Below are 21512 nucleotides of genomic sequence, written 5' to 3' on the forward strand. Positions count from 1 at the left end.
AGGTTGAATTTTTCAATTCTGACTTGCCCTTTCGCACAGACCTTATCTTCTTGAAGAAATCTGTTCAATAATTCAAATGGTTAAATTCCTCTGAGCAAGAAAAGGTTTGATATTGTAGTCAGAGTTCAAATATCTGGTAACCCGTCATGCTGTGGTTAGCAGTGTTAGACAACAATCGGGAAGACAATGTTCCAAGCCTTAGCTCTCTGATTTCAGGTGCTTGCCGACTCCCATCCTCTCTAGTTACTGGTCATAGTGACTAGCTAAGAACTTGTCTAGAAAATTGTAAGCGCTTTCAGGGCACAAACTTTCTAACCTACACTAAAACTTTTTTTTAATATATTTTATTATTTTTTTACAAAGAGTAAGGGAGAGGGATAGAGAGTTAGAAACATCGATAAGAGAGAAACATCTATCAGCTGCCTCCTGCACACTCCCCACTGGGGATGTGCCTGCAACCAAGGTACATGCCCTTGACCAGAATCGAACCTGGGACCCTTGCCGATGCTCCATCCACTGAGCCAAACCGGTCAGGGCTACACTAAAACTTTTTAATGCCAACACCTGGCACAATATTATGCATCTTATGATTGCTCAGTAAATATTTGATGCTAATAAAAAGCAGGATAGGTAATTCAGCTCTGTTCAAATAAGCCTTTTTTCACAGTTCCTGTTGAACATGATTTTAACCAAATTTTTGTTTTATTATACTAGAGGCCTGGTGCACGAAATTTGTGCACTCAGGTGCGGGGTGGGGGGGGGGCGGCGTTCCCTCAGCCTGGCCTGCGCCCTCTCACAGTCCAGAAGTCTTGCAATCGATCAATCACCCCAAAGAGGTAGGCCCTGCCCACCTGTCCGGGGTCCGTGATGGATCGCCCTCACAGAGGGAGGCCCTGCCCACCGGTCGGTGGCCTGGGGCTCCCTCTTTGGGGCAATCGTGGAGCCCTGTGATTGATCTATCACCCCACCGACTGGTGGCCTGGGCCTCCCTCTGTAGGGCAATCATGGGGTGATGGCCAGCCCCCAACCAATCGCATTGCACCTGCCTTGGTTGGCCTGGCACCAGTGGGTGTCATAGCATGGTCATTCCGCTATTCAGCTGTTTGGTTGATTTGCATATTACGCTTTTATTATTATAGATTGATTGTGCTTGGCATTTTGAGAAAGAGCTTGGTGGACAACTCAACAACAGCATTTATTCCACTAATTTTCCTGCTACTCATCTAGTCCTGGCACCTTTCCCCTCCTGACTGCTCCTTCAGTGCTGGTTTTATCAAGGGACTTAGAATTCCACACTTCGAAGAATATTGAGGCGTTATTCAGTCCGTGGTCCTGCCTTAAAGACAAGAGCATAGAAACATCTTTCTATGTAAGCCTCTTTCCCCTCAAATCTCTAAAGTGAGGCCATCACATCTCAGCTCTCTTAGAAACTGATGGTCTGGGTTTTTTATAACCTTGTTTTCCAAAGATCACTAAAAGGTTGCTGCTAACTCTAAGTCCCTTTCCTTGTCACTACCTTCAGGGGAAAAGTCAATGACACTTTTCTGAGACACAGTAGGTGTATCCATAGGTCTATCAGTGCTTTCAAAGCCACATAAAAGGTATTGATTTCATACTGATTTCTACGTAGGGTTCTCTCTGTAGGTCTCGTGTGTGTGTGTGTGTGTATTGGAGGGTGTAGCTGCATGTACACATAACTTTTCAAATAATTTGTCTTTAAAACAAATTTTTTTAAAAACATTTCATTAATTAGTTCATTCTGGTAATTTTCCTAAAAATGAGAACTCTCAGGGAGACAATTATTTTATTAGGATTCAATAAGTCAAGATAATTTATTAGATTTTTAAATAGCAATATTTATAATAATATAGACATTTCTAAGTATCAATAAATGTAGGTCTGAAGTTTATAGACTATACCTTTTCTATGCTATCCCCTCTTACCCTTATTCAGTTTGGCTGTTGATATCTAAAAAGCTTCCTTTTCAGAAAGCTGTGAGGCCTGGAAGCTGAGTTAAATGTCACTTACCTTGATATCTATATATTCTTATTCCACTTTTGATTTAAACCTGGATGTTAAACCAATATTAACAAGTTTGTATGTACCTCCCAACACTAAATATAGCAGAATGCTTTCCTAAAGTACATATTTTGTGATCTCATTAAAAAGGAAACTATCACAATGTTTCCTGCAACACAAAATGGTTTGTTGTTGTTTTTTTGGTAATGGTGTGGGAAATATAAATACGACTTAATCATGATTCCTATATTCAGTGAACTTAAAACCTACTAAGCAAGTCCAAAGCTTAGTCAGAATTTGTTCTGAATTCTAGATTATTTTCAATGATGTCCAGGGAATCTCCGGAAACAGCAAAATGATACATTTCACTCTTTAATCTCTTGTGCATGTGTAGCCTTCTGAGGAAAGTAGCCAGTAAGGACCAACACTGTGGTCCTTGTCAAATGCTAGCTCCTAAATTAGTGATGTTGGTTACCTCACAGCCAGTGGCCCTAGAGCTCATTAAAAAAAAAAAAAAAGCTCATAGAAGGATCTAATTCTACCCCTTCCTGAGAGATAAAACAATACACACACACACACACACACACACACACACACACACACACACATATGCAGGGCTCACAGAAACCTAGAGGGGGTGTTGGAGAGCGACATGGAGAGACAGGTGGGTGAGGAAGTCCAGCTTAGGGTTTTCAAAGGATCTGATAGACCTTTGATGGACTTGTTTTATGCCAAGTGTGAGATACTTTTGGTAGAGGGGAAGGCATTTCGGTGCATCACAGGTACAAAGTGGGAGAAATCATGTCAGGTTTGGGAAAATGGTTGGAAGGAATACTGCAGATAGACTCATGTATCTGAGTGGAGGGTGGAGGGAAGGCAAGGGAGTCTAATTAGACTTATCTAACAGAGTGATCACATTGTAATATCTAATCACTATGTTATACATCTGAAACTAATATAATATTGTATGCCAATATAATTTTATAAAGAAAATAAAAGCCAGGGAGTCAGAACAGCCCTTCTAGACTTCCCAGCACCAGATGGGTGGGCCACGGGCTCAATGTTGAGATGCCAAGAATGTATCCTCCAAAAAGGGAAGATAAACAGAAAATGATCAATTTGTTTTTTTCTGAAAATATGAATAAAAGGGGCTTTAACCTGTTCTGCCTCATACTTTAAAGTGTTCTATTTTTTTTTAAGGATCTGGAGATTGATGAAGTAGGATTTTCTTTTTGCTACTATTGCACTGTGTGTGATTTTTTAGAAAATGGGTTATGTCAGTCCACACCAACCCACTAAACCCCAGCTCACCATTGCAGAAATCGCCTGAGAAAGTGACAAATTAGTGTAGCTCATCATACTGTAGTTAGGTTTAGAGTCTTTTAATAATGAGTCTGACCCCACGTGGGAAGAGAATAAACTGGCAGTTTTTACAAAGATAGAATTTCCCAGTGATTTTGGGTATATTTAAATTTTAATCACTTTATAGATTTTGGGTTGTGAGTGAGCTGAAGATATGGTTAAAATTTCATCACTCCAGGCCCGGAGACACTTGTCTCCTTGTTGACACACGTGACTGATGGCCCAGGAGATGGCGAACTGTGTGCATTGCATTTCCCATGAGATTTTGGGGGTGGAGTAGAGTGGGGTGGACATCTAAGGGAACCTACTTCTTTTACATTGAATTGTCATGATTTGTTGTTGATAGTCTATGGATAAAATTGTCTTTTGTTTTCTTTGAACAAATTTTCCCTTCAGTTTATAAAAATTATAAATAAACATGAGGCTATAAAAGGTATAAGAATTTGAAATTTCTATTAATTTTTCCCATTGTAAGCACAGCTTAGATACTGTGTAACAGTTTGGAGACAGGAAAGGACATCAACTACATCATACTTACTGGATTTGCTGTGGATGCATGCCGCATTTTGTGAGCTAACCTTGTTTACATTATTTTCAGTGTGCTGGTGTGCAGATTACAGAAAGATTGGGAAGCTGAGAGATTTATTATTTACAGAAGGTGGACAGTAGAGTCTATTGCTTTAGGAAAACACACAGCTCAGAGCTGCAGCCTGTCCAACATTAATGAATCATGGCAATGGCCGTGACCTTGAGAAGTCATCCATCTCACTCCGTGCTTCTGCACAGGTCTGTGTTTCACAAGCACCTCTGGGCAGAGTGAGCCTGTCTGTTGTGCTGGGAGAGATCCTGGGAAGGAGGGCCCACAGTCTCCCCAGTCCTGGCAGTGCTCATCGGGTAATCCTGAGTGGTGTTAGCATCCATCAAAAGCAACTGGGCTGTTTTGTTCATTGCTGCCTGATTATTGGAACTCTTTCAGAGTTTAAATTTCTCTGTCTTTTGAAGAGAAAACCGAAGTTAAACTCTAACAAAATAAAAGGTCTCATGGGCGCACAATACACGGAATGGTAAATGGTCCCAGGCGGACTGGATCGCCTTTCGGTGAACTAATACTGTTGAGAGCCATTAAAGCAGTGGGGGGGCTGCCAAGTACTCACATCCCAGACTCATCAACTTGTATTTTTTTTTTTTTTTGGTTTGTTTGTTTTGCTGACCACTCAGTCAGTCAGCAAGAGCAATGCGATAAGTCCTGGATGATAAACACGATTCTGTTGCAGGGACAAAATGGATCACAGCAGAGAAGAAAAAATGTTTCGGATGAGAAAATAAATGCCAGGAGCAAGGTCCTTTTAGATTTGAGCAAATCCTGTCAGATCCAGCAGTCTCATTTCCCATATGGAAACTCAGGCAGGGAGGAGGGTATTTAAAAAATGTCCCATACTAGGTCCCTAACCTCAGATACCTGCAAGTCTGCAGAACAGTGAGATTGAAACCTTGACTCTGAGGCACAGTAAGGGCAGATTTCAGTACTTGCTTAATAGAGTACAGATATTTGTTGCAATGAAATGCAGATCTGCTGTTAGTGTGAATTTACTGTACTGCTATAGCATCTTTATTATTTCCTATAAAATACAATCTGATTTTAAAATAACTGGTTCTATGACACTTACAAGGTTGAATCTGATGGGATGTCCATTGCAGACGAATAACCCTGTAAATAATTTATGCCTTTTGTCCCTTGTGTGTGTATATTCTCTTAGACCTATAGTAATTAGTAGTAAGTTCTGCAGTAAACTAGGGAGTTAAAGTACCAGAAATTCATGTAGGTTAGTGGGTCCTATTGATTCTATATAATAATGCTATAGTAGCGATATGGGAAAGAAGCCAGTGTTTTTCCAAGTCTGATTAATAGCTGATTTAATTCATAAGCCTTAAAGGCCAAAGCAAAGATTCATTTGTTTTCAATTCTGTTTTATGTTTTTTGGAGCATTGAAGCTTGGCTAGTTTATTTAAATCAGGTACATTTATGACTTTTAATATGATTGCCCTTCCATTTACACAGAAAGTAATATATTATATTCAAAGAGGCAGGATGAGTGAATGGTACTGGCTATGAAACAAACGAAGGCGATTTGGATTCCATACTGGATGTCAGTTCTCTACTAATGCTGACATAATCAAGTCCCTTATATTGCAAGAAGAAGAAACCTACTCAGACTGGCTGAAACTAACTGGGGTGTCACAATCAGGATACAAGGATAGTTGGTGGAACTAAGGAAGGAATGTGGTTAGGCCTCACTGCAGACCAGAAAAGGAACCAGGAGTGGTCATGAGCTAGGGTTATTTTGGTTGTCCTCCCAGAGATGGACAGTCTCCTGTCTCTCACCACTGCTCCTGCCTGCAGACTAACTTTCTCTTCTTTAGTGAGAAATATGTGGCCAGCCATGGCTGCCTTCATTTCAGATTTGTATTACTTTCCAATTCAAGAAATGCCAACCAACCAGCTAGAACCCTGTGTCCTAATTCCAAATTCCTGGAAATAGAATCTGATTGGCCCGGCATGCTCTGGGAGCCATAGAGCTGTGGCCAAAAGGACAGGGTTGTCCCCCACCAGAAGGGCATGAGGGCTAAAGACAATTCTTGTTATTTCTCCTCCCTTCCACGTCTCTCTTCTTATGTGAAGTTTGAGAGCAATTACTTCACAAGGTACAGAGGGGAGAAAAGACACAGAAGATGTTTCAGGCAGAGGACCCAGCAGGAGCATGAAGCTGCACAATGTGCCAAGTGATCTGATAAGTTGACGCTAGTTGAGCATCCAGTGGGGCATGGGAATGGCGTGAGAATGAGACTTGAGGAGTAAGTGATTTGGAGACTCTGATTGAAATCTAGGGCCTTATCATGAAAGCCATTTGTCTTTCTCCCCCCGCCCCAGCGGGAAAAGTTGGTCGTTGAAGAATTTTAACCCTTTGCGGTCCAATTTTATTTTTGGAATTCAAACAGTCTGGTCCAAATTAATTGACAGTATTGAATGTTGAACCGGTTTGCGGTGTCTCAGCCTCAACGTTGGATCTGCTCCTAGCGCCTGGTCTGTCAAGTCAGCCTCCATATTGGACCAAAAAGGGTTAAGTAAAACCTGACAGATTTTGCATTCTCAGAAGCTTACTGGGGCAGCTGTTTGAAGAATGGATTGGATGGAAGGGCAAGAGTAGAGGCAGAGACTTTGTTTGAGTGGACATCTCAGATGGGAGATAAGGACTGAACTAGTGCAGGGAGTGAAAGGGAGGGACGCTTGAGAACATGAAAGAGGTACAGTGGGCAAGACTTGTGTATTGAATGGCTGTAAGGCAGAGAAAGGAATCAGAGGAATCCAAATGTCTACCCAGGAAGCTGGGAAGAAAGGGTGGCATGGATGAGTTGGGATCCAGAAGCAGGTTTGGGTGGACGATGATGAATTCAGAATTGGATAATTGAGTTAAAAGTATCTGTGGAACATCTAAGTGGATATTTCTAGCAGCCTAAGCATCTGAACCCGAAACTTCGAGGTCAGTGCTCAGGGTATGAATTGGGATTCAAGAATCCTCAGATGGTAGTTAGAGGAATCCTATCTAATAAAGAGGAAATATGCTAATTGACTCTCACGCCATTGCAAAGATGGTGGTGCCCACAGCTAATAAGAAGGGAATATGCTAATTGACTGCCCTGCCCTCAAAGATGGCAGCACCCATAGCCACAAGATGGCTGGCAGGGGAGGGCAGTTATGGGCGATCAGGCGAGCAGGGGAGGGCAGTTAGGAGCAACCAGGTCAGCAGGGGAGGGCAGTTGGGGGCGATCGGGCCGGCAGGAGAGGGCAGTTGGGGGCAACCAGGCCAGCAGGGGAGGGCAGTTGGGGGCGATCGGGCTGGCAGGAGAGCAGTTAGGTGTCGATCAGGCTGGCAGGGGAGTGGTTAGGGGGTGATCAAGCTGGCAGGCAGAAGCGGTTAGGGGCAATCAGGCAGGCAGGCAGGTGAGCGGTTTGGAGCCAGCAGTCCTTAATTGTGAGAGGGATGTCCAACTGCCGGTTTAGCCGCCCCCCGCCCTCCAGTGCACAAATTTCATGCACTGGGCCTCTAGTGAGAATATATTGCAGTCACCCCAGGAAAGCGTGCAGAGCAGGATGCTCAGCCTCGGGTCTGTGGATGGGCTCCAGAGGTTCCTATGAATGCCCTGTTTATGTATAAAATTATGTACATACTAGAGGCCAAGTGCATGAAAATTCATGCACTGGAGTGGGGGGGTCCCTCAGCCCGGCCTGCCCCCTCTCACAGTCCGGGAGCCCTCAGGGGCGGGAGGCAACCTGGCGATCAGGGGAAGACGACGCCCCATCACACCTCTACTGCTGCCACTGCCGGCAGCACAAGCCTCAGCTGGCCCTGGTTACCTGTGCCTCGGGCTGGCCCTGGGGGCTGGGGGACTGAGAGGACTGGGGGTCTCCAGAGGCAGGCATGTGGAGTGGCCGGACCTGCCTGCTGCCCCAGCGGGGCTGAGGGGATGGGCTCCACCATCTTGTGGATGTGGGCGCCGCCGTCTTTGAGGGCATGGCAGTCAGTTAGCATATGCCCTCCTTATTGGCTGTGGGCACCGCCATCTTTGAGAGTGTGACAGTCAATTAGCATATTCCCTCCTTATTGGCTGTGGGTGCTGCCATCTTTGAGGGTGGGGCAGTCAATTAGCATATTCCCTCATTGGCTGTGGGCACCGCCATCTTTGTGACAGCATGAAGGTCAATTAGCATATTCCCTCTTTATTGGATAGGATGTACTGGTGGAGGAGGGTGGTTAGGAAAGGATTCATAGTTTTAATCAGATTCTCTAAGGCAGGGGTCCTCAAACTTTTTAAACAGGGGGCCAGTTCACTGTCCCTCAGACATTCCACACATGTGCACTGCGGGCCCGGGATGAGTCGGCTGCTAAGCAGGACAGGCAGCAGTGGCAAAAACACCCGGCGGGCCGGATAAATGTTTTCAGCGGGCCGCATGTGGCCCGCGGGCCGTAGTTTGAGGACCTCTGTTCTAAGGGGTTTATGAATCAAAAATTGTTTAAGGACTTTGGTGTAGAGCATGCATTCTGAAAGGGGGCAATATTTTTTTCATGTATAAAGTGCAGATATACATACTGTACATAAACAGATAAACTATATATCTGTGATATTAAAATTTCATGGGGGCAGTTAGAAAGAAAATGTCTTAGAAGGCTCCTTAGGGGAGTGATATGGAAAAAAGGATGTAAGACACTGCGTGGTGGAGTAAGAGGAGCAGTGGGTTCTCATCTATTTTATTATTAGTGTTGAAAAGCTGAGGACACAATCTATGGTTTCTGCTGGCAGCAATAATGCTGGACCACACCTTTGCCTACTTCCTGTAATCACATCACCACCACCACACTTATCCAGTGTATACCTTCTGAAAAGTTCTATTACAGTGAACTACGATTACTAAGGTACAGGGAATAAAAGGTAAAACTGCATTTTTCGGAAAGGGGTCTTTTTGCCATTTCTGGTGCAACATCGTTACTTAGTCACTGTTAAGATTATAGAGAGTTAGGAGGACAGTTTAAAACCAGCTCTACATTAATGGATATGTCTACTTACCCTGTCTGCTGACTGAGAAAGAGCACCATTTGTGGTCTGGGGATGCTAGAAGCTTCCAAGAATTATTCTCCCTTGGGTCTTTTCTCTATCTCCTCTTCTATAGCTAATAATTTTCTCCACTGAGTGTCCTTTGAGCCCTCCTATGTGCATGACACCAGATTTACATGTTGAGTAGCTTTACAGAATTCAGGGAGGACCTAGTACCCTCTTTCAGGAGCATCTCTCCCTGCCTCCCCACAAAGCAGCAGTTCATTTCATAGGCAAGTCATTGCTGCGGTGTAGTCATCAGAAATCATGCTCCCAGTCCCTTCTCAAGAAAACCTAACTTACTAAGTATCTAGAGGCTGCCACTTCATTGTGCAATATATTATGTATGTCTGATCTTAATCATTTTATACACTGCTTATGAAAAAAGATGTTCGAATTAACCAAATTTCCCTAATATTTCCATTCTTTTATTTTAATATAAATTATTGGCCACCCTTAGGGCCAGAGCTGAGAGCAGCAAGTTTTGGAAGGGGAAAGCAAGATCAGCAGGTTTCTGGCCACTGTGGTTCATTAAATCAGAAATAGTTTATCTGCAGTGACTTTTGTTCTGAAGTATTCCCATTTCTTAAACATATGTGGGTGTGGGTTTTCATAGGGTAACTGTATGCTTTGTGCACTTCAAGAAAAACAACTTGAACCTCTATTCTTATTCTGAAAATGGAGCTATTCCTAGGCCTCCACAGTCAGGATACTGAGAGCATGCCACATGTGTGCTTACCTTACCTAACCAAGGACCACATGCGGCAACCTTGCGACAGCAGCAGTACGGAAATGCTGGAAGAAACTGAGCACATGTCATTAGAAGGAAAGATCATTCTTCTTTCCATTCCTAGTGAATGGTCATAAGGCTGAAAGCCTTTTTTTTCCATTCTTCCAAAAGACCCCATAAGATAGATCACCATTACATTTATCATTCTTTTCTACTTTCATGGAATCAATCACGATTTTGTGCTTACAACTATTTAGGAGCATTTCAATGTTCAGCAACTTCTAAGATATTTGATTTGCAATACATCTTTTGGTCTTAATTCATAAGCCAATAATTCTTTTTTGTGAAGAGAAGCCAGGCCTCTGTTTTGTATATACTCTGTGGTCTGCCCTGTAATGAAGGGTACAGTATAGACATGCTTTATATGACATGCTTTGGGGACAGCTTTCCTTTACAGACCCTGCTTTTTGTGTCGGCTGACTGGCACCCACAGTGCTGGGGAAATGGAGTGGTTCCTTGGTAACTCCAGATAGCTGTCAGAATTGATCTGTAGACAGGAAAAGATTTTCCTTGAAAGGAGCTGGAGGAGACTGCCAAGCAGCGCCTGCACATCATGCTAAGGACACACTATTGCCACGATGAAGGCAAGGAAGGGGGGACACTTATTTTGCAAATTAAAATTGTGAGTCTCTTTTCTTGGCAAGTGAAAATCAGCTTAGGTGGGTTTTTAAAAAATATTTAACTTGTAAATTCTTTACATCTGATTAACCAAGTCCATTCACTTTTGAAGCAGGCCATATTCTCCTTTTAATTCTGAAGAAGTAAAGCTGGTATTGTTTCCCCCTAACCACTGAAGAACCAGATGAGAGCCAAAACTCAATGTGTAATTTCTTCCTTTGGAGTGAGTGGTATCCAGTTAACATGGAAACAAAAATATCTGTTCTCTGTTGAACCTTGTTTCTGGAAACCAGCAGTTGTCTAATTTGTGAGCAGTCTTTCCTTTCATTTTAAAAGCAGAAATTATTTTTTAATAATTTATCTTCAAATTATTTACTAAGGAGCAGATAAAAATGTTACTTGCAGATGGACTTAGCCTTAGGGATTGTATTATCAGTTGTAGTAGCCTATTCCTCTTGCTAGTACATATAGCATGATTATAAGTGTGTCGGATATTTTACTTGTTTTAGTTCAGTTCTCAGAGCTATGCAGATTAGCTCCCAGGTCCATGGGCAGGGCCTTAGGGACAAATGCAAGTTTAAGTTAAAAAACAACAGGAAACTATGACTCAACAGCCATTGCCATTCTATGCTGCCTGGCAAAGCACTCATAATGGATTGAAACATAGCCTTGATGTTAAGCCTGACTCAAAGCATAGCTCTTTACTTCTCAGCTTGTGAGCATGAGCAAGTTAGCTGAACACTATGAATGTGCCTCAGTTTACTCATCTCTAAAATGGGGATAGTGATAGTATTGACCTCATAAGTTATGAGGATTTGATGAGATAAAATGGGTAAAGAGCTTAGTATAGTGCCTGGCACAGACTCCGTGCTCAATAAATGTTAACTGAATTTTTTCTTTGCCACAATTATAATGTTAGCATTATGAGGCATTCAACATTAGCCTTGATGTTATTAGTGTTACAGTTTAGCATAGTCCTGAAAATACCCGTGGAGGCTGGATTGCTCAGTCTCTCTCAGGTACTTCGGAATTTCTGTTGTCATAGGATTACATTTTCCTATGGCTTGATTTATTTACACAAAACTGGTACCTTACTGAATGATTTTGAGGAATCTCAGGCAGAAGTCTTAGAGCAGAGAGAATTCATCACCTCTCAAGATCCACAGGACCTTGTCTTATTCATCAACCTATATGGCTTAGTTTTTCTTCTGTCTATGATATTAGTATGTCAATGTTTTTATCTTATACTGTTAGAAGAACTGAAACAGAGTAAGGTTGAAGGATTTGCTCTAGGTTACCTAGATGTGGTAGGAGAATTGGGCACAAAACCATTCTGACTGCTATTTGTGGGTGTGGTTTATTCCATAAAGTCCTTCCACAGGGAAGGTAACATATGTACCCTATCACATTAGCTGCCAAGGTCAGCCAAGGAATATTGCAAAGTTTTTTTTATCTCATGGACTGAATAGCTTCGATGTTAATTCTAAACATTTTATCATAAATATTTAAAGCAAATAACCAATTTCCACTTAATCATAAAGCACAACTCTTATTAGTCTGAAATCATTTGCATGGAAAATTGCACATCACTTTAATATATTTTCTGTCTGCTTTTGTGTCCATGTAAAAATAACAAACCACAGATGCATGATGACATCATCATCACTGAACCAAAGAAGGAAGAAAGGAAATCATTTTGTGAGCTGAAGATTTAAACTGTTCCCTGTCAGGTTGCCGATGCTTTTCTTAATATTTTTAGGAGGGAGTTCCTGTGTGCAGAGTCAAGGACAGTTAACACTCATTCCTGCAAAGTGAGTCCAAAATTTAAACACAGTGTCCTCCAAATGTCCCTTGGCACCAATGAATGTGACTTCTTTTTTTAATGCTACATTAGGTTCTCTAGTTCATCCTTCTCAGCTCCATTGCATTTTCTCTAATGTTGTGTCCAATTTTAAATGATTTGAGTGATGGGCCTTCCGTCTTTTACCTGGCCAGTGTAACCCCAGAGTGCCAGGGCTCATGGCCGCTTTCCGGCGACAGCTGTGCTGCAAGCAGCAGCCCTGAGGAAGGAGTGGCAGCGCCCCTGAGGTTTTAATTGCTGCCTAATAGTTTATAGCAACCTGGTCATTTTACTAAGAGGGCATTAAAACTGGCATATTTTTTTCCCAGAAGATGCTTTCACACTGCTGTAGAAACCATGCTGAGAGAATGTCTGATATGCAACCTAATTTCACCATTTTCTTCCTTTCTTCCCATTACTCCTAGTAAAATACCTCTAAGGCCATTTTATATTCTTCTCTTTGTGCTTCTCTGATTACATAAATAATTTTATCTCCTTCTTTTCTGTTTTCCCACTTATATTTGCCCAGTGTATTAATGATAAGCATAATCCTGTCAATAGAATTGGAGAGTGTGTATTACACACAGATTTTTCAACATTAGAGTAACTTTTTAAAAAGTAGATGTTGATGAATCCCGTAGAAGTAGTAATAGCTACCTTCTCGTAGCAATAGTCAGGATAGTTTTGATGTTTTTAATTTTACTTTCATTTTCTCCTCTTAAGTCATTCAGTCCTGTCATTTCTGGGCTGCTCTCTGCTATTCCTGACACTCCCGTGGTGAGTGAAGGATAGATCTCAATATCATCATCTTTCAGGACAGGAATTTTTATCTCTCCTCTGTGATGATATTTGAGCAACTCTGCCATCATACCTGGTTATTTAATTCTATCGTATTTGTAAGCAATTCTCAACTCTGCTGACGGTTGTCATTTAGAAATCTTACTGGTGGTTTTCCTTTCTCCTGCTGTACTCAAATCCTGCCTCCTCATTCCTGCAACTGAGCCTGTTTCACCAGTCTGTGACTGCCTTCTAAAAAGAAGTTTTGAAAACAGAAATGTTATCTCATTGGGACTTGTATACACGTCAAGACATAGGCATCTAGTTTCATATTCTGTATAACACCATGGAAAGTTCTTTGGCCTTTGTTCTTTGGAAGTAATTTATACTTCTCTAGGAAGTAATTTTATATAAATATGACTTGCTTTGGTTAATTTTAACAATCTTAAAACTCTCAGTTTTTAACTGCAGTTATTATAATGATTACCTTTTGTTTATCCACTTTGATTCATTCATTTGGCAAACATCTGAGAGCATTTGGTGACTCTATTGGCCCTGTTCTGGAGGCTTTGAAAAAGGAAAATGAACAAGGAAAGGTCTTTGTTTTCAAAAGAGCAGAGTTCAGTAGGAGAAGCCCAGAAGTGCCCACTTAACTGGGATGCAGCGTGAGATACCCTATAGCAGAAGTGATGTGAGCACTGATGAGGGAGAAATTGCTGCTTCTGTGATAAATCAGTACTTGTGGAGACTACATAAAGTGCATGCCATTGGAGCTGGGCTTTACAGGGGAGGTAAGGGCTCAGTAAGGGAGTAAGGAGAGAAGGGTGTGCCCAGGAGCAGACACGACCCAAGTAAGTCATAGACACCTGACGTACATAGAACCGTGACCTGTGATTCAAACATAGGGCATATGATATAAGTAACTAGTCATGGATCCTGAAAAATAACTGGCAGTATACTGACAAAGAGGAGCAGCAGTCCAGTAATCCAGAGGAGCATTACCTCAGAGGAATTAATCTTTGCTTTTGAAATATGTGTTTTTATTGATGTGTGACTATAGGTATTTATTATGATTTAGACTATTGGTTCACACCCATAGCTGTACATTAGAATCTCTGCCTCATTCCAATTAAATTAGAATCTCTAACGTTGGGATCCATATTTTTTAAGCTCCCCAGGTGATTCTGATGGCAGCCAGGGTTGAGAAACTGGTCCAGTCCCACTCAACACTTGAACGGAGGCAACCAAGGAGACCCTGACTCATTATAACGGAAAAGGGAAACCTTAAGTCAGAGCCTACTCCACTCTTGCACTGATAGGAAATAGCAACATCTATCTCTATCACAGCTTTCGCCTGCAGCATTGAAACATGCTCAAATCCACTTACTAATGAATAAACCAGACCCCTCTCTTGTCTACAGTTTCCCTAGTCATCATCCTGTTCTTATCCTCATAGCCTTGCCCTGTGCTTCCAATTTTATTTTCCCTCAGCCCTTTCCCACTGCACTGCCCACATTTCCCCAGCCTTGGAGCGTGTCACATTCCTAGACTTTGTACATGCTACTCTTCCATCTGGGTTTTCCCTGCACCCACACTTTTTGTCACCTGAGGACATTTATTCCATTGATTTTTAGAGAGAGTGGAAGGGAGGGGAGAAGATGGGGGGGGGGGAAGAGAGAGAGAGAGAGCGCTGTGAGAGAGACACATGGATTGGATGCCTCCTGCATGTGCCCTGTCTGGGGTGGGGATCTAACCTGCAACCCTTCAGTGCTCGGGCTGACACTGTAACCACTGCTCAGGCCAGGGCCCCACACTTTTTTTCTGGCATATCCCCACACTCATCCTTCAGTACTCAGAGATCATATTGGGGAAACCCTCTCTGGTCTTCCCAGTCTGGATTGGGTGCCATTCCTTTGTGTTACTGTGCTATTTTTTTGTAGAATTTGTATAACATTTATTGATATACTAGAGGCCTGGTGCATGACATTTGTGCCCTGGGTGGGGGGTGGTGTCCCTCAGCCTGGCCTGCGCCCTCTCACAGTTCTGGACCCCTCGGGGGATGTCCACCTGCTCAGGGAGTGGGCCTAAGCCGGCAGGCAGACATCCCCCGAGGGGTCCTTAGCACTGCCACGGAGGCTGGAGAAGCTCCCGCCACCACTGCTGCTCTCGACAGCCATGAGCCCAGCTTCTGGCTGAGCAGCGTTCCCCCTGTGGAAGCGCACTGACCACTAGGGGGCAGCTTCTGCGTTGAGCGTCTGCCCCCTGGTGGTCAGTGCACGTCATGGCGACCTGTTGTTCTGCCATACAGTGATTTGCATATTAGGGTTTTATTATATAGGATATAGTGGTTATCTGTCTGCATCAAAACAATGGACCTTTTAGGAATTGATTAACTCTATTTGTTTTCATACCTAGTACCTACCAGTACTCAGTATATAGTAATTACTCAATAAAAATCTGCCAAATTAATCATGTTAAATATATTGATTTAACATTTTTGAGTGCCTATTATATGTTAGCTACCAATTACTGAGCACTTACTATGTGCCTGGTCAAGTACTGACTGCTTAACCACGTGTATTATTTCACACCCCCCTTCCCCCAGTGAGGAAATTTGAGGCTTTGAGAAATTAAGTGAATAAACCAAAACTGACTTACTCTTTCTGATATCTTTCTCAAATTGGTATATCACACTTAGTCTAAACTGGAGGGATGTCTGTAATTTTACTGCAAAATTTCTAAAGCGTAATATATTATCCGATTATATTTATTTGTAAATTGCCAGCATTACCAATTGTCTCTGCTGTTTGTCAAAGGGCTGTTTTTAAAAGATGGGATCTTGTGTGGTTTTATTCTTTGTCTAACATTTATAGTTTGCTAGCTTGTCAATAAAAATAGAGGACCAGGAATTCGTTTTATTTGGGGATTAAGAGAGACCAAATGATTAAAATCAACAGGTAGTACTCTACAACCCCCAATTCCCAGTCCTCTCTCCCCGCTGAAGAACCTCTTGAGCCAATAGTTTGAACACCCTCCCTAGGAAATCTGCTCATAAATAGAAAAATCGGCTCATTCAACTTTCCCCTCCTTTCCTTCCTCCTCCTCCCTGCTAATGAGCAGTGAAAGGGCCTAAGGACTGGTGCCAGAGGGAGAAGAGAGCAGAGAGAAAAAGCCTGAGTAATCCACGCACTGAATTACCCGCCTCTGCATAATTGAGTTTTCTTTGGCTTTCTTCTTTTCAGGGTTCGGCATTTTAAAGTTATTGAGGGATGCACTGCTTCTCCAGGCACTGAGACGAGCCCTGTTTTCAGTTTCTGCCATGATCACTTTGACTCAACTGTGTGGGCTGGAAGGCTTGTGCTTCTGACAGGGACTCCAGAAAGGAAGCTAGGAGAACTCTGAATGACACAGTTCGTTTCCCACTGAGTCAAGCCCAGAATGGCCTTTTTAATCCCCTTGTCTGTTAGACTGTGCATGATACAGGCTGAGGAGTGTGTGGCAGGAGCAGCCCTGGACAGTAAGGAAGGTACTGAGCAGAATGTGAATGCAGCCCAGCTTCACTTGAGCCCCAGAAAGAGAAATAGCTGATGGTGGTGAAGGGTAAACATCTCTCCTGGTTTGCCCGAGACTGAACAGTTTCCTGGGCTGCCAGACTTTCACTAACACCTGCTCGTTCCCTGGCAAACCTGGATGGTTGGTCATCCTGTGTGCATAACTTTCCTTAGCTTAGCAAAAAGTTCACAATCAGTTGGAAATCATTTCCTATTGTCTTCAGATCCTGTCTGACTCACTGGAAGAAAACAAACAACTTGAGAGTTTCCTTTTTCTCCCTGAATAAGCAGTGAAATTGAATGGACCCTTTTTGAAAGTTTTCTCCCATTCCACCTGCATCTTGCTCTCCACTTGTCTGATTTAGAACCCTGGGGTGCCCTGCTCCCCATATCTATGAAGTATTTCGACGCTCATCCTCCCTTCGTCCTTTACTGCTGCTGCAGTAGCTCCAAGGATTGCAGAGGATGTACAGTATGTACTTTCTCCTACTTTGGCACTTGCTTCCCAAGGCTCTGCTTAGAGACAGCTGGCTGAGCTAAGGCATTAAGAGGCCTCCAGGCGACTCCCAGCTGAATCTGTTAGGTCTCCTGCAACAGCTGTTATCTGAACCAACTGGGTCCTGCCTACAGCAGCAAAGGAAGGGTGCCGTGCAAATGTGCAGGAAGAACACCAGACAAGCCTGTCTTTGCTCCAGAGTCTAAATCACCGCATCTGCATGTGGAGCTACAGTGATTGTTCTGGAGAGAGTGGGAAGGGGAGGAGATGGTGTTTTTCTACAGTGATCAAGGTAAACAGAGTAGCCGGTTCTGTGTCTGCAGCTGTTTCAGTGTGAGGATGAGCTGAATTATTTCATTTCTACTCAGTGGGAATTATCACACACACATACAGAGAGACATCCCTTTCTTTTAGAGAGAGGGAGACTATGGCTAACAAAATCACTCCATGATTTGAATCTTTCTGCAGAATGGTGATAATTTATGAATGGTTTACTGTCTGAACATATCCTTGTTTGGACATTTAGTGAAAAACCAGTTCAGAAGATTAAATAACTAAATAATCTGGGACAACTGAAGACCTGGTAGAAGGGATGGGAGAAGGAGGAGAATGAAGGAGCAGCAACACGATGAAAATGTTATTTCAAGGCAGGAAGGAATAAAGAGTTGTAGCCCTCAGGCTGAAGGCAGGGAAGGAAATGAGGAGGAATTGTTATTATCTCCTGTGTCATTGTCCTAAGGAGCAGACAATTTTAGAGGTTATACACTGTGGCCATAGCAGATTGGAAGACCTAAGGTCTCAGACTCCTGAGTTAGTCCAGAAAAGATCCTTGATCGAACCTTTATCCCTACAGGAATAACCACAGGCATGGACATACTCTTGTGAAAAATAGTTAAGCTTTCAGATAATGATGGCAGAATGAACAAAACCCCACTAAAATGACAGTAAAGGGATTTGTTTTAGGTATTAACCTACAAGGATAAAGAAAATGGGAAGAGGAGGTAAAAACACAAGAGAGGAAGCTACAAAGCAGATAAACAAGTGGTAAGTGATTTAACAGGCTCAAGAAAACGGAATCCTAAGCCACTGAGTCTGCAAAGGCTTAGGAATTAGAGGTGCCAGGCACCTTAGAAGCTGCAGTGCATGAGGTGGTAGGAAAAGGCTGAAATGAGGAGGATTGGTAATTGTGTTTATGAAACATTGAAGAGCTCTATATTCTCTTCCCCACTTTACAGACCTTTGACTGCTTCTCTGCCACTCTGATGGAAAACTGGAAATTTACTCTATTTTTCCACCAGCTTTATTGAGATATATTGACATATAATGTGTAAGTTTAACATGATGATGTGTGACATGATGCATCTCTATATTGTCAATTGAGTACGATAGTAGGATTATTAGTTAGCACTTCTATCATCTCACATAGTACCTTTTTTATGTATGTGTGGTGAGAACATTTAAGGTCTATTTTCTTAGTAAGTTTTAAGTATATAATACAGCTTTGTTAACTGAAGCCACCATGCTGTACATCAGATTTCCAGAACTTATTCATCTTATAACTTCCTTCTCTGTCTTCAAAAGTTTGTTCCTGTTAACCAACATCTCCTCTTTTCTCTGACCCCACCTCCCAGCTCCTGGCAATCACCATTCTGTTCTGTTTTGATGAGTTATGCTTTTTTTAGAAAACACATGTGGTGGTTTCTAAAGTATTTGTCTTTCTCTGTCTGACTTTGGAAGTTTATGCATCGATGAAGGTAAAACGAGGGTCTCTAAACCTGGAAAGATACCATGCACAGTTGAGAAAGGTTATACTATAGGAAGATTAAGTGGTCATGTGCTGAGACCCCCACCTCTCAGTAACACCTCGCTCCTCATCGCTCCTCATACACACACAGACAAATACCCCTGCCCTGTTTCACCACTTCACTTCTAAAACTCTGGTAGTCATGCCCGTATCTTCCATGCAGTGGATTAGAAACATCTTCCTAGGCAATCTGACCAGCCAAGAGCTAAAGAATCTGAAAGTGGGGGTTTTTTCTGACAGCTGACCCATTCAGGCAACTATATTTTCACAATTTCCTATGGTATATCTAGGTTCCTTCCTGGAAAACTTGACAACCAGACATCTACAGAAACTAATAAGAAACAAACAGGAAAAAAATAAACTACATGGGGAGATGAAATAATAATAATAACTATCTTCAGAGAGATTAGAGTAAATATGGCAATCTTAGACCAAGAAGAAGATGCCATAAAAAGGAACATTTGGAGAACAAGAAGGATAGTTGGAAATATAAAAATATTAAAACAGAAATGAAAAACTTGGTAGCACAGATGATAAAGTGGAGTAACTCTCAGAAAGTAGAACAAAATGACAAAAAGGTGGAAAATTATAAAAGTGCAGATGAAGATAAGGAGAACCAATTCAAAACTGAGAGTTTCATAAGGAGAGATTAGAAAAATCCAGAGGAAGAAGTTCATAACAATAATTCAAGAAAATTTACCAAAACTGAAGGACATGGGTTTCCAGATTGCAAGGGTCTTCTGAGTGCCCAACCCACTGAGAAAATAAACCCACACAAGGGCACATCATCATGAAATTTCAGAATACCAGGGATGTTAAGAAAACGTATATGCTTTCAGAGCAGGACATGTTTTGTTTAAAAAAGAAGAGGAAGAAGAGGAAGAAGAGAGAAGCCAGGTCATGTATCATAATGACTTCTGGCAAAACTAGCAGCTTGACAGGCAATCAAATAAGACCTTAAAAGTTCTGAAGAAAAACTATTTATAACTTAAAATTCTATACCTAGCCAAACTACCAATAAGATATGTTCAGACAAACAAAGCCTTAAAATTTTTACCTTCCAAATTCCATTGGGAAAAGCTATTGGGAGATGCTCTCCAGAAAAATGAGGGAGTAGACCAAGAAAGGAGACAACGTGAAAAACAGGATAGGGGTAGTAGAGAATGGGAGAGAGATGAAAGGAATCCCTAGAATGATGGTGAAGGCAGATCCAGGTTGACAGTTTAAGATTTAGGGGGCAATCAGACTTGAATGAAAGTGGCCAAGAGGCCTGAGAAGACTTTTTCAAGAAGAAATTGTTAGAAATACCTGATGTGTAAGAATGTTTTGAGAGGATCTTTAGTTCAAGTAAGGGAGAGTTTAAAGAGAGGAGGAAAATTAGTGTTGAATACATACAAAGCTAAGCAAAACCAAAAATCAAGATAATTTTTAACTCTAGTAGGGAAAATAATTGGGTAGGAAAGGAAAATACTCCATATATTAGTTATGATCATGTTTACAAAATCATGTCAACACTGAATAGTGATTCAACCAATTACAATATAATCTAAATTGGGGGGATGGGAAGGGATGCATGTGAAAAGGGGAGACCTAAATACTTGTAGATAAAGCCTAAAACTGAAAAATCAAGAAGTAGCATTAAAAGCATAGTAGTTAGAGATGTTTGATAAATCCTAAAATAACTCAATAAAACAGGTAAAAATGGTTGCCTGAGGGGAGGGGAGGAAATGAATTGTGGAGGGGGGGGGGTATCTTTTATAATAAACCCTATAGGCTATTTGACTTTTTAAACTATGTATGTGTAAAACTGTATTTTTAAAATGTAAAAGAAGAAAAATAAATAGTCAGGCCAGTTTTATTTATTTACTTTTTATTGTTGAAATAAAAAGTATTGATGTCCCCCTTTTCCCTCATTGACCCCTTCTAGCCTGCACCCACCCCCTGCCCCAGGCCTTCACCACACTGTTGTCTGTGTCCATGGGTTATGCACATATGCATACAAGTTCTTTGGTTAATCTCTTCCCACTCACCCACCCATCCCTACCTTCCCTCTGAGATTCAACAGTCCTATGCTTCCATGTCTTTGGATCTATTTTGTGTATCAGTTTCTTTTGTTCTTTAGATTCCACATATGAGTGAGATCATATGATACTCATCTTTCTCTGACTGACTTACTTCACTTAGCATAATACTGTCCAGGTCCCTCCATGCTGTCTCAAAGGGTAAGAGATCCATCTTTTTTACAGCTGTGTAGTATTCCAGGGTATAAATGTACCACAGCTTTTCTATCCACTCATCTACTAATGGGCAGTTGGATTGTTTTCAGATCTTAGCCATTGTAAATTGTGCTGCTATGAATATAGGGGTGCATATAGGGTAAAGGATCTAAATAGACACTTCTCCAAAGTGGACATACAGATGGCCAAGAGACATATGAAAAAATGCTCAAAGTCACTAATCATCAGAGAGATGCAAACTAAAACAACAATGAGGTATCACCTCACACCTGTCAGATTTGCTATCATCAATAAATCAACAAATGACAAGTGCCATTGAGGAAGTGGAGCAAAAGGAACCCTTGTGAACTGCTGGTGGGAATGCAGACT

General features: G+C 41.9%; 1 protein-coding gene across 3 annotated transcripts in view; it reads left to right on the forward strand.

Moving 5' to 3' along the window:
- BTBD9 (BTB domain containing 9) overlaps window positions 1-21512 on the forward strand; it is a 428978-nt gene that overhangs the window by 249613 nt on the left and 157853 nt on the right. The gene's annotated exons all lie outside the window — the stretch shown is intronic.

The sequence above is a fragment of the Myotis lucifugus genome, unplaced genomic scaffold (assembly GCF_000147115.1).
Source record: "Myotis lucifugus unplaced genomic scaffold, Myoluc2.0 scaffold_477, whole genome shotgun sequence".
NCBI lineage: Eukaryota > Metazoa > Chordata > Mammalia > Chiroptera > Vespertilionidae > Myotis > Myotis lucifugus.